This window comes from Castor canadensis, chromosome 10, assembly GCF_047511655.1.
Source record: "Castor canadensis chromosome 10, mCasCan1.hap1v2, whole genome shotgun sequence".
Taxonomy (NCBI): Eukaryota; Metazoa; Chordata; class Mammalia; order Rodentia; family Castoridae; genus Castor; species Castor canadensis.
Window position 1 is genome coordinate 59,590,939 of NC_133395.1, and position 12,189 is coordinate 59,603,127.

At 38.7% G+C, this 12,189-nt stretch overlaps 1 pseudogene; it reads left to right on the forward strand.

Annotated features, from left to right (window-relative positions):
- Positions 1–414: 414 nt before the first annotated feature.
- On the forward strand, positions 415–9,125 carry LOC109674151 (heterogeneous nuclear ribonucleoproteins C1/C2-like; annotated as a pseudogene).
- The last annotated feature ends 3,064 nt before the right edge of the window (positions 9,126–12,189 follow it).

Here is a 12,189-nt window from a genome sequence, read left to right on the forward strand (position 1 = left end):
CATCGTCATAGAAAAAAGGTTATTGGACTGATTTTGTGAAAATGTACGCCGGTTTTAATTCAAATGCCTTTCTCTTTTGGGCACTAAAATAGAGTTGAAGCTACTTTACACAAATGTGACATAAAAAAAAAAATCCAGATTTGTCGGACAAACAAAATAAGGGTGTTCCTTCTCTTTATAATAGGAGTTTTTGTTTTATGAAATAAATCTCCATATCATACCTTTAAATTATCAGCTTTATATATGAATTGATTAATATATTGCTCCTTAGAAAATGTCTGCTTTCTAAAACCAGATATACACGTCCTTTCAAATCAGTTTTTTCCAAAAATACTTTTTTAGAGTGTCAGGTCAGTATTTTCTAGTATTCATTCATTCATTCATTCAGTTAACAAATATTTACTGGGGATTTTGTGGAGAGTTGAACACTGAACGGTTGTGTCCGTGTTGTCGACCTTGAGCAACAGCTTCTCTGTGTAGAACCTGGGAGTTGGAGATTCAGGATCGAATCTCTGCTCCCTCCCCCCTCCTGTGAGATTTTTTTGATCTTCAGCTACACTTTTCAGCTTTGTGAGAAACCTATCATCAAACACGATGGCTAGCAATGTCACCAACAAGACAGACCCTCACTCCATGAACTCCCATGTATTCATTGGGAATCTGAATACTCTTGTGGTGAAAGTCTGATGTGGAAGCAATCTTCTTGAAATATGGCAAAATTGTGGGTTGCTCTGTTCATAAGGGCTTTGCCTTCGTCTAGTATGTTAATGAGAGAAATGCCCGCGCTGCTGTAGCAGGAGAGGATGGCAGAATGATTGCTGGCCAGGTTTTAGATATTAATCCGGCTGCAGAGCCAAAAGTGAACTGAGGAAAAGCAGGTGTGAAACGATCTGCAGGGAGATGTACGGGTCAGTACCAGAACACCCTTCTCCGTCCCCTCTACTCAGCTCCTCATTTGACTTGGATTATGACTTTCAACGGGGTTATTATGACAGGATGTACAGTTACCCAGCACGTGTGCCACCACCACCACCTATTGCTCGGGCTGCAGTGCCCTCTAAACGCCAGCGTGTATCAGGAAACACCTCACGAAGGGGCAAAAGTGGCTTCAATTCTTTTTTTTTTTTTTTTTTTCAAGGAGACACAGCATGTGGCTTCTCTATTGCCTTAACAGCTTTTAAACTAAAAATTTTGAATTACACAAATTCCCAATCAAAATTAATGACACAGTCACGCCAAACTTAACATCAAAAATGTTTTGTGAGTCATATTGGCTCTAAAAAGCCACCCGTATTCACTTCTTAGACACAATAATCAAATACCTCCTTCATCTGAACAATAAATTTTGCCTAGCAATAAGTCAAATTAATTAGAGTATTGTCACTTTTAAACATGGGTTAATGAAAGCATTTTCTCAAAAGCTTCTACCTGAGTCATTTTATTTTTTTTAATTTTTTTTTTATTATTCATATGTGCATACAAGGCTTGGTTCATTTCTCCCCCCTGCCCCCACCCCCTCCCTTACCACCCACTCCACCCCCTCCCTCTCCCCGCCCAATACCCAGCAGAAACTATTTTGCCCTTATTTCTAATTTTGTTGTAGAGAGAGTATAAGCAATAATAGGAAGGAACAAGGGGTTTTGCTGGTTGAGATAAGGATAGCTATACAGGGCATTGACTCACATTGATTTCCTGTGTGTGGGTGTTACCTTCTAGGTTAATTCTTTTTGATCTAACCTTTTCTCTAGTTCCTGGTCCCCTTTTCCTATTGGCCTCAGTTGCTTTAAGGTATCTGCTTTAGTTTCTCTGCGTTAAGGGCAACAAATGCTAGCTAGTTTTTTAGGTGTCTTACCTATCCTCACCCCTCCCTTGTGTGCTCTCGCTTTTATCATGTGCTCATAGTCCAATCCCCTTGTTGTGTTTGCCCTTGATCTAATGTCCACATATGAGGGAGAACATACGATTTTTGGTCTTTTGAGCCAGGCTAACCTCACTCAGAATGATGTTCTCCAATTCCATCCATTTACCAGCGAATGATAACATTTCGTTCTTCTTCGTGGCTGCATAAAATTCCATTGTGTATAGATACCACATTTTCTTAATCCATTCGTCAGTGCTGGGGCATCTTGGCTGTTTCCATAACTTGGCTATTGTGAATAGTGCCGCAATAAACATGGATGTGCAGGTGCCTCTGGAGTAACAGTCTTTTGGGTATATCCCCAAGAGTGGTATTGCTGGATCAAATGGTAGATCGATGTCCAGCTTTTTAAGTAGCCTCCAAATTTTTTTCCAGAGTGGTTGTACTAGTCTACATTCCCACCAACAGTGTAAGAGGGTTCCTTTTTCCCCGCATCCTCGCCAACACCTGTTGTTGGTGGTGTTGCTGATGATGGCTATTCTAACAGGGGTGAGGTGGAATCTTAGTGTGGTTTTAATTTGCATTTCCTTTATTGCTAGAGATGGTGAGCATTTTTTCATGTGTTTTTTGGCCATTTGAATTTCTTCTTTTGAGAAAGTTCTGTTTAGTTCACATGCCCATTTCTTTATTGGTTCATTAGTTTTGGGAGAATTTAGTTTTTTAAGTTCCCTGTATATTCTGGTTATCAGTCCTTTGTCTGATGTATAGTTGGCAAATATTTTCTCCCACTCTGTGGGTGTTCTCTTCAGTTTAGAGACCATTTCTTTTGATGAACAGAAGCTTTTTAGTTTTATGAGGTCCCATTTATCTATGCTATCTCTTAGTTGCTGTGCTGCTGGGGTTTCATTGAGAAAGTTCTTACCTATACCTACTAACTCCAGAGTATTTCCTACTCTTTCTTGTATCAACTTAAGAGTTTGGGGTCTGATATTAAGATCCTTGATCCATTTTGAGTTAATCTTGGTATAGGGTGATATACATGGATCTAGTTTCAGTTTTTTGCAGACTGCTAACCAGTTTTCCCAGCAGTTTTTGTTGAAGAGGCTGCTATTTCTCCATCGTATATTTTTAGCTCCTTTGTCAAAGATAAGTTGCTCATAGTTGTGTGGCTTCATATCTGGATCCTCTATTCTATTCCACTGGTCTTCATGTCTGTTTTTGTGCCAGTACCATGCTGTTTTTATTGTTATTGCTTTGTAATATAGTTTGAAGTCAGGTATTGTGATACCTCCTGCATTGTTCTTTTGACTGAGTATTGCCTTGGCTATTCGTGGCCTCTTGTGTTTCCATATAAATTTCACAGTAGATTTTTCAATCTCTTTAATGAATGTCATTGGAATTTTGATGGGAATTGCATTAAACATGTAGATTACTTTGGGGAGTATCGACATTTTTACTATGTTGATTCTACCAATCCATGAGCATGGGAGATCTCTCCACTTTCTATAATCTTCCTCAATCTCTTTCTTCAGAAGTGTATAGTTTTCCTTGTAGAAGTCTTTCACATCTTTTGTTAGGTTTACACCTAGGTATTTGATTTTTTTTGAGGCTATTATAAATGGAATTGTTTTCATACATTCTTTTTCCGTTTGCTCATTGTTAGTGTATAGAAATGCTAATGATTTTTCTATGTTGATTTTATATCCTGCTACCTTGCTATAGCTATTGATGATGTCTAGAAGCTTCTGAGTAGAGTTTTTTGGGTCTTTAAGGTATAGGATCATGTCGTCTGCAAATAGGGATATTTTGACAGTTTCTTTACCTATTTGTATTCCTTTTATTCCTTCTTCTTGCCTAATTGCTCTGGCTAGGAATTCCAGTACTATGTTGAATAGGAGTGGAGATAGTGGGCATCCTTGTCTGGTTCCTGATTTTAGAGGGAATGGTTTTAATTTTTCTCCGTTAAGTATAATGCTGGCTGTAGGTTTGTCATATATAGCTTTTATAATGTTGAGGAACTTTCCTTCTATTCCTAGTTTTCTTAGAGCTTTTATCATGAAATGATGTTGGATCTTATCAAAGGCTTTTTCTGCATCTATTGAGATGATCAAGTGGTTTTTGTCTTTGCTTCTGTTAATGTGGTTTATTACGTTTATTGATTTTCATATGTTGAACCACCCCTGCATCCCTGGGATGAAGCCTACCTGGTCGTGGTGAATAATCTTTTTGATGTGTTGCTGAATTCGATTTGCCATTATTTTGTTGAGGATTTTTGCATCAATGTTCATTAAGGAGATTGGCCTATAGTTCTCCTTTGTGGAGGTGTCTTTGCCTGGTTTTGGGATAAGTGTAATACTGGCTTCATAAAATGTGTTTGGCAGTTTTCCTTCCCTTTCTATTTCATGGAACAGTTTAAGGAGGGTTGCTATCAGTTCTTCTTTAAAGGTCTGATAGAATTCAGCAGAGAATCCATCAGGTCCTGGACTTTTCTTTTTGGGGAGACTCTTGATTGCTGCTTCAATTTCATTTTGTGTTATAGGTCTATTCAGGTGATTAATTTCCTCTTGGTTCAGTTTTGGATGATCATATGTATCTAGAAATCTGTCCATTTCTTTTAGATTTTCAAATTTATTTGAATATAGGTTCTCAAAGTAGTCTCTGGTGATTTCCTGGACTTCCATGGTGTTTGTTGTTATCTCCCCTTTTGCATTCCTAATTCTACTAATTTGGGTTTTTTCTCTCCTCATTTTAGTCAGGTTTGCCAGGGGTCTATCGATCTTGTTTATTTTTTCAAAGAACCAACTTTTTGTTTCATTAATTCTTTGTATGGTTTTTTGGTTTCTATTTCGTTGATTTCAGCTCTTATTTTTATTATTTCTCTCCTTCTATTTGTTTTGGGATTTGCTTGTTCTTGTTTTTCTAGGAGTTTGAGATGTATCATTAGGTCATTGATTTGGGATCTTTCAATCTTTTTAATATATGCACTCATGGCTATAAACTTCCTCTCAAGACTGCCTTAGCTGTGTCCCATAGGTTCCGGTAGGTTGTGTTTTCATTTTCATTGACTTCCAGGAACTTTTTAATTTCCTCTTTTATTGCATCGATGATCCATTCTTCATTAAGTAATGAGTTATTTAGTTTCCAGCTGTTTGCATGTTTTTTGTCTTTACTTTTGTTGTTGAGTTCTACTTTTACTGCATTGTGGTCAGATAGTATGCACGGTATTATTTCTATTTTCTTATATTTGCTGAGGCTTGCTTTGTGCCCTAGGATATGATCTATTTTGGAGAAGGTTCCATGGGCTGCTGAGAAGAATGTATATTGTGTAGAGGTTGGATGAAATGTTCTGTAGACATCTACTAGGTCCATGTGATCTATTGCATGTTTTAGATCTTGGATTTCTTTATTGAGTTTTTGTTTGGATGACCTATCTATTGATGATAATGGGGTGTTAAAGTCTCCCACAACCACTGTGTTTGCATTTATATATGCTTTTAGGTCTTTCAGGGTATGTTTGATGAAATTGGGTGCATTGACATTGGGTGCGTACAGATTGATGATTATTATTTCCTTTTGGTCTATTTCCCCTTTTATTAGTATGGAATGTCCTTCTTTATCTCATTTGATCAATGTAGGTTTGAAGTCTACTTTGTCAGAGATAAGTATTGCTACTCCTGCTTGTTTTCGGGGGCCATTGTCTTGGTAAATCTTCTTCCAGCCTTTCATCCTAAGCCTATGCTTATTTCTGTCGGTGAGATGAGTCTCCTGTAAGCAACAAATTGTTGGATCTTCTTTTTTAATCCATTTTGTCAAACGGTGTCTTTTGATGGTTGAATTAAGTCCATTAACATTAAGTGTTAGTACTGATAGGTATGTGGTGATTCCTGCCATTTAGTTATCTTAGTTGTTTGAAGGTTTGATTGTGTGTACCTAACTTGATGTTACTCTCTACTGTCTTGCTTTTTCTTATCCTGTGGTTTGGTGCTGCCTGCCTTTTCATGGTTAAGTTGGGTGTCACTTTCTGTGTGCAGGATCCCTTGCAGAATCTTTTGTAATGGTGGCTTTGTGGTCACATATTGTTTTAGTTTCTGCTTATCATGGAAGACTTTTATTGCTCCATCTATTTTGAATGATAGCTTTGCTGGGTAGAGTATCCTGGGGTTGAAGTTATTTTCATTCAGTGCCCGGAAGATCTCACCCCACGCTCTTCTTGCTTTTAATGTTTCTGTTGAGAAGTCTGCTGTGATTTTGATGGGTTTACCTTTGTATGTTACTTGTTTTTTCTCTCTTACAGCCTTCAATATTCTTTCCTTAGTTTCTGAACTTGTTGTTTTAATGATGATATGTCGTGGAGTAGTTCTATTTTGATCTGGTCTGTTTGGTGTCCTGGAGGCCTCTTGCATTTGTATGGGAATATCTTTCTCTAGATTTGGGAAATTTTCCGTTATTATTTTGTTAAATATATTACGCATTCCCTTCGCTTGCACCTCTTCTCCTTCTTCGATGCCCATGATTCTCAAGTTTGGTCTTTTGATGGAGTCAGTGAGTTCTTGCATTTTCTTTTCACAGGTCTTGAGTTGTTTAATTAATAGTTCTTCAGTTTTTCCTTTAATTACCATTTCATCTTCAAGTTCTGAGATTCTGTCTTCTGTTTGTTCTATTCTGCTGGATTGGCCTTCCGTTTTGTTTTGCAGTTCTGTTTCGTTCTTTTTTCTGAGGTTTTCCATATCCTGGCTGTTTTCTTCTTTATTGTTGTCTATTTTTGTCCTGAGTTCATTTATCCATTTATTCATTGTGTTCTCTCTTTCACTTTGGTGTTTATACAGTGCTTCTATGGTTTCCTTTATTTCTTCTTTTGCTTTTTCAAATTCTCTATTTTTATTGTCTTGGAATTTCTTGAGTGTCTCCTGTACATTTTGGTTGACCCTATCCAGTATCATCTCTATAAAATTCTCATTGAGTACTTGTAGTATGTCTTCTTTTAAATTATTCTTGTGGGCTTCATTGGGTCCTTTGGCATAGTTTATCTTCATTTTGTTGGAGTCTGGATCTGAGTTTCTGTTCTCTTCATTCCCCTCTAGTTCCTGTACTAATTTTTTGCTGTGGGGAAACTGGTTTCCCTGTTTTTTCTGTCTTCCTGTCATTGTCCTTGGTGTTGTTACTGTCCCTGTACTGTGTGTAATTAAGTATTTTCTAGCTTGTAATAATAACAATGGTAATATTGAGAATGGAAGAGTGAGCTGAGATGGAAAGCAAGAAGTTAAAGGAAAGGGGAAAACAAATATACAGACAAGAGGGAGAAAGCAGAACAAGGTATCAGACAAGAGAGTTTCAAAGGTATAAACAGGGAGTGTTAGTGTACTAATCGACAGTAAGCTGAACAGACAATAGAGAGACAGAGAGAGGATTGAAAATCAAAGATAAAAAAAATAAAAAATAAGTATATGAAAGTAATATCTATTTATAAAAATGAATTAAAATAAAATGGAGAGTAGAAAATTAAAAAAAAAAAAACCAAAAAACTTCCAAGTTTATATGCAATGCAATTTCAGTCTTAATAATTTGGATGTCCGTCTTAATCTCCAGTCCTGGAGTTGGTGCCTCAGATGTTGTTCTGTAGTTGTCTCATCAAAGGGGATGCATAAAGTAGAACAAAACTACACTCACACACACACAGAAGAAAAAAAAAAAAGCCCCACCATGTATCCCCAGTTCAAATGCAATACAGTTTCAGTAAGTTTTTCAGTTTGCAGGTGTAATTCGGTTGTTCTCTCATCAAAGGTAGGGAGAAAAAGAAAAAAAAGCATCTGGAGGCAGTTCTGAGAGTGGTGTCTGCAACTGTGGCTTGCCTGCCTGCTGCTCTCAGCCTGTAGCTGGCGGCGTTATTTATGCAGATCTCTGGGGTGAGCTAGCACTCACCTGGTCCCACAGGCTTTGTTTGCTCAGAGTTCTCCTGTGCAGGAGCCTCTGCTACAGGCTTTTCCCTTTCCAAGCACTGGGAAAGGTGACACTGCCCCGCGTTGTCAGGCCTGCGTGTTTATTTACAGTTCACGTGGGAAGTGGGTCTTCCCTCCTCTCACAAGCGTCCCCGCTCCTGGTTGCTGGGCGCGCCCCGCTCCCGCCTGGCTTGTTTATTTACAGTCCCGGGAAGGATTCCCTTCACCAATCTTCAGCGCTCAGGGCGCCCCACCCTCTTTCCTGCGTGTCTTAACTGTTCTTATTGCTTAGTACTCAGTTTCTCTTTTTTTTTTTTTCCCGGGTGGAGGTCAGTCTGTCCAGGGGGCTATGCTGCACTGGCCCAGGCTTGTCTGTGGGGCTACCATGGTACCGCGAAGCTCACCTGGTCCGCGTCTTCCCAAGCTGTATGGGCGCCGGCCACTGGCAGCCCCGGGGGCCCTCCTCGGTTCTCCGTTTAACGTGAAGTGGAGATTCTCTGCACTGGCTGGAGATGTGGAGGGGTCAAAGTTATGCCTTTTCTCAGTGATTATGCCTGTAAAGTGTGTCTCCAGCGTCTCTCCAAGATTTCACTATAGGAGGGTCACTTTCTGCTTCCTACCTGTAGCCGCCATCTTGGAATTCCTCGTGGCTTCAATTCTAAGAGTGGTCAGTGAGGATCATCATCCAAGTCTGGAAAGTTGAAAGGAGATGACCTTCAGGCCATTAAGAAGGAGCTGACCCAGATAAAGCAAAAAGTGGATTCTCTACTGGAAAGTCTGGAAAAAATAGAAAAGGAACAGAGCAAACAAGCAGTAGAGGTGAAGAATGAAAAGTCAGAAGAGGAACAGAGCAGCAGCTCCCAGAAGAAAGATGAGACTAATGTGAAGATGGAATCTGAGGGGGGTGCAGATGACTGCTGAGGAGGGAGACCTACTGGATGATGATGATAATGAAGATGGGGGGAAGACCAGCTGTAGTTCATCAAGGATAATGAAAAGGAGGCTGAGGAAGGAGAGGATGACAGAGACAGCGCCAATGGCGAGGATGACTCTTAAGCACATAGGGGTTTAGAAATCTTACCCCATTATTTCTTTACCTAGGCGCTTGTCTAAGATCAATATTTCACCAGATCCTCTCCCCTAGTATCTTCAGCACATGCTAACTGTCTCCCTATCCTTCCCATGTCGTTCATTCATATTGCTCTGCGCCTAGTTCCATTTTCACTTCCTTTGATGCTCCTAGTAGTTTTGTTAAGTCTCTCCCTGTAATTTTTGGTTTTAATTTTGATACCTCTTTATGACTTAACAATAAAAAGGATGTATGGTTTTTATCAACTGTCTCCAAAATAATCTCTTGTTATGCAGGGAGTACAGTTCTTTCCATTTATACATGATTTCGGTAGTTGCTTCCCTAACTGCAAAGGCAATCTCACTTAGTCGTAGCACCTGAGAGCTGCTTTGAGTTGGAGGTATGTGTGTTTTACCTCACATAAGTACTGTGTGGGGCTGTTCAACACAAATGTAACAATGTATTTTTGTGAATGAGAGTTGGCATGTCAAATGCATCCTTTAGAAAAATAATTAGTGTTACAGTCTTCTAAAGTTGATACTGTGGGTTATTTTTGTGAACAGCTTGATGTTCGGGACCTTTTTTCTCAAAATAAACAAGCCCTTATTAAACCAGGAATTTGGAGAAAAAAAAAACAAATATTTACTGGGCTCCTATTCTATGCCAGACTGTCTCATACACTTCAGTAATCGCAGTGAATGACAGAGAAAAATGTTCCTATGCTTGTGGAAGTTACCTTTTCATGGATTGCTCCTTTTGTTCTTTTTAAAAATAGGATATCATTGTTTTTACAATTAATACACACTAATAACAGTAAATTGAAATATAAATAAAGTAAAAATAGGATATGATATTTTCTATTCTGCTAGTTTTTAAGGTATATTCTAGCACAGTGCCTTGCACATAGCAAGTAACTCTATATATTTTAACTGAATAAGTTCTCAAAACAACAGATGAGATATATATTCTTGTTTTGTAAAATACATTCAGATACATGGTCATGATGTTTAAGTTATTTGTTAGGAGATAAAGGCACTAGGATTAGAAAATTTTTGTTCACCTTATACACTGCTGGTGGGAATGCAAACTAGTACAACCACTCTGGAAAAGAATTTGGAGGCTTCTCAAAAATCTAAACATATATCTGCCATATGATCCAGCAATCCCACTCTTGGGGATATACCCAAAGGAATGTGACACAAGTTACTCCAGAGGCACCTGCACACCTATGTTTATTGCAGCGCTATTCACAATAGCCAAGTTATGGAAACAACCAAGATGCCCCACTACTGATGAATGTAATCAAGAAAATGTGATATTTATACACGATGGAATACTACTCAGCCATGAAGAAGAACGAAATGTTATCATTTGCTGGTAAATGGATGGAATTGGAGAACATCATTCTGAGTGAGGTTAGCCTGGCCCAAAAGACCAAAAATCATATGTTCTCCCTCATATGTGGACATTAGATCAAGGGCAAACACAACAAGGGGATTGAACTTTGATCACATGATGAGGCAAGAGCACACAAGGGAGGTATGAGGATACGCAAGAAACCCAAAAAAAGAAAAAAAACCAAGATAGCATTTGATGTTCTCAATGCAAAGGAACTAATGCAGAAACTTTAAAGCGACAGAAGCCAATAGGAGAAGGGGACCAGGAACTAGAGAAAAGGTTAGTTCAAGAAGAATTAATTTAGAATGTAACACATATGTACAGGAAAGCAATGCGAGTCAACTCCCTGTATAGCTGTCCTTATCTCAACCAGCAAAAACCCTTGTTCCTTCCTATTATTGCCTATACTCTCTCTACAACAAAATTAGAGATAAGGGCAAAATAGTTTCTGCCTGGTAGCGAGGGCGTGGCGGGGGGAAAGAGAGGAGGCACGGGGAAGGCGGGAGAAATGACCCAAACATTGTATGCACATATGAATAAAAGAAACACACACACACACACAAAGAAAATTCTTGTTCATGTAATCCTCACCAGCGTATTATCTTTGCATCACTTTGAATCTTAAATGTTAATATAAACCAGATTACCTCCCCTACACATTTTATAATTTTGCCAAGCACTTTCATAGGCTAAAGGAAAGGAGGGACTTGAAAGCCACTGCTTTTCTAATGTTACCTGAGTGGCAGAGCACACTGATTACTCAGTATCTCCTTTTTCTGGTTCCTCCTTAAGAGAAGAATCCCGATGGTTTTATACTTGGCGGCAAAACTGCCTCCTTGTATAAGATGCTAGTTTTTCCCAGCCTCCCTTGAAACTACAAATCTGTCCAGTGAGATATGAGTGAAAATATTGGACCAGATTCCAGGAACTCTGTTAAAGAGAAATGACTGATTTGAGAGATGATCATTTTAGCCTTTGATCTTTCCTGCAGCCTGGACTACAGACAGGATTACTAGGGTTCCAGCAGCCATTTGGGGCCATGAGGTGACCTTGAAACAAGAAAGTAGGAGCCCAGGTCTACAACAACACCATGTAGCCACAGTACTAAATCTGGCAATCCCTACTTTATACATGAGAAAGAACTTGATTTCTATCTTGTTTTAGACTGATATCTTAGGGTTTTCTGTTACACCCATCCAAGTCTTATCCTAATATGTATAATTTGTATAGATGCCAATCAGTCACACCACTGAAGAGCCAGAGTCTCTCTGTCAGAGGGAGTTAGTGCATTTCCCTTTCCCCTTAGGCTTCTCTTAATTACCTTGTAAACTTGATTTTGGTCAGGCTTCCCAAGACTGGGAAAAAGGTTAAGCAAATTTGCTTGCCTATGATCTCACTTGTGAGGTGGGGAAGGGGCCAGTTTCTCTCTTACCTTGCTAGACACTGTAACCTACTGGCAAGGAAGATCAAGCACCTCTGGTCAGATCATTTTCCTTTTCTGTACCTCTGAATACATCTTAAAAGAAAAACATCTTTTTGTATATCATTATACTACATTTATATAACACAGCATTTATTACTCTTCCTGTACTGGTGGATATTACTTCTTTTTCTACAGCGATGACAGGTTATAAAGACCCCAAACACAAGCTTTGACTATGATACTCACACAAATGTACTTATTTGCATAATAAATACAAAACAACTGAGTTGGCTCAGTTGTTTTATAAGTAAATTCTTGATACTAAAGATATTGAAAGATATTGAAGTACATGTTTTATTGCAACTGAGTTTGGTGCCAATTTTCAAGAATACTGGGGCAGAAATAAATTGAAATAAAATTACTACTACTACTATTATTATTGCATGGATATCTTTTAAGATACAGTTTTCTTTATTTACAGATCACTTGACAAACTGACTATTGA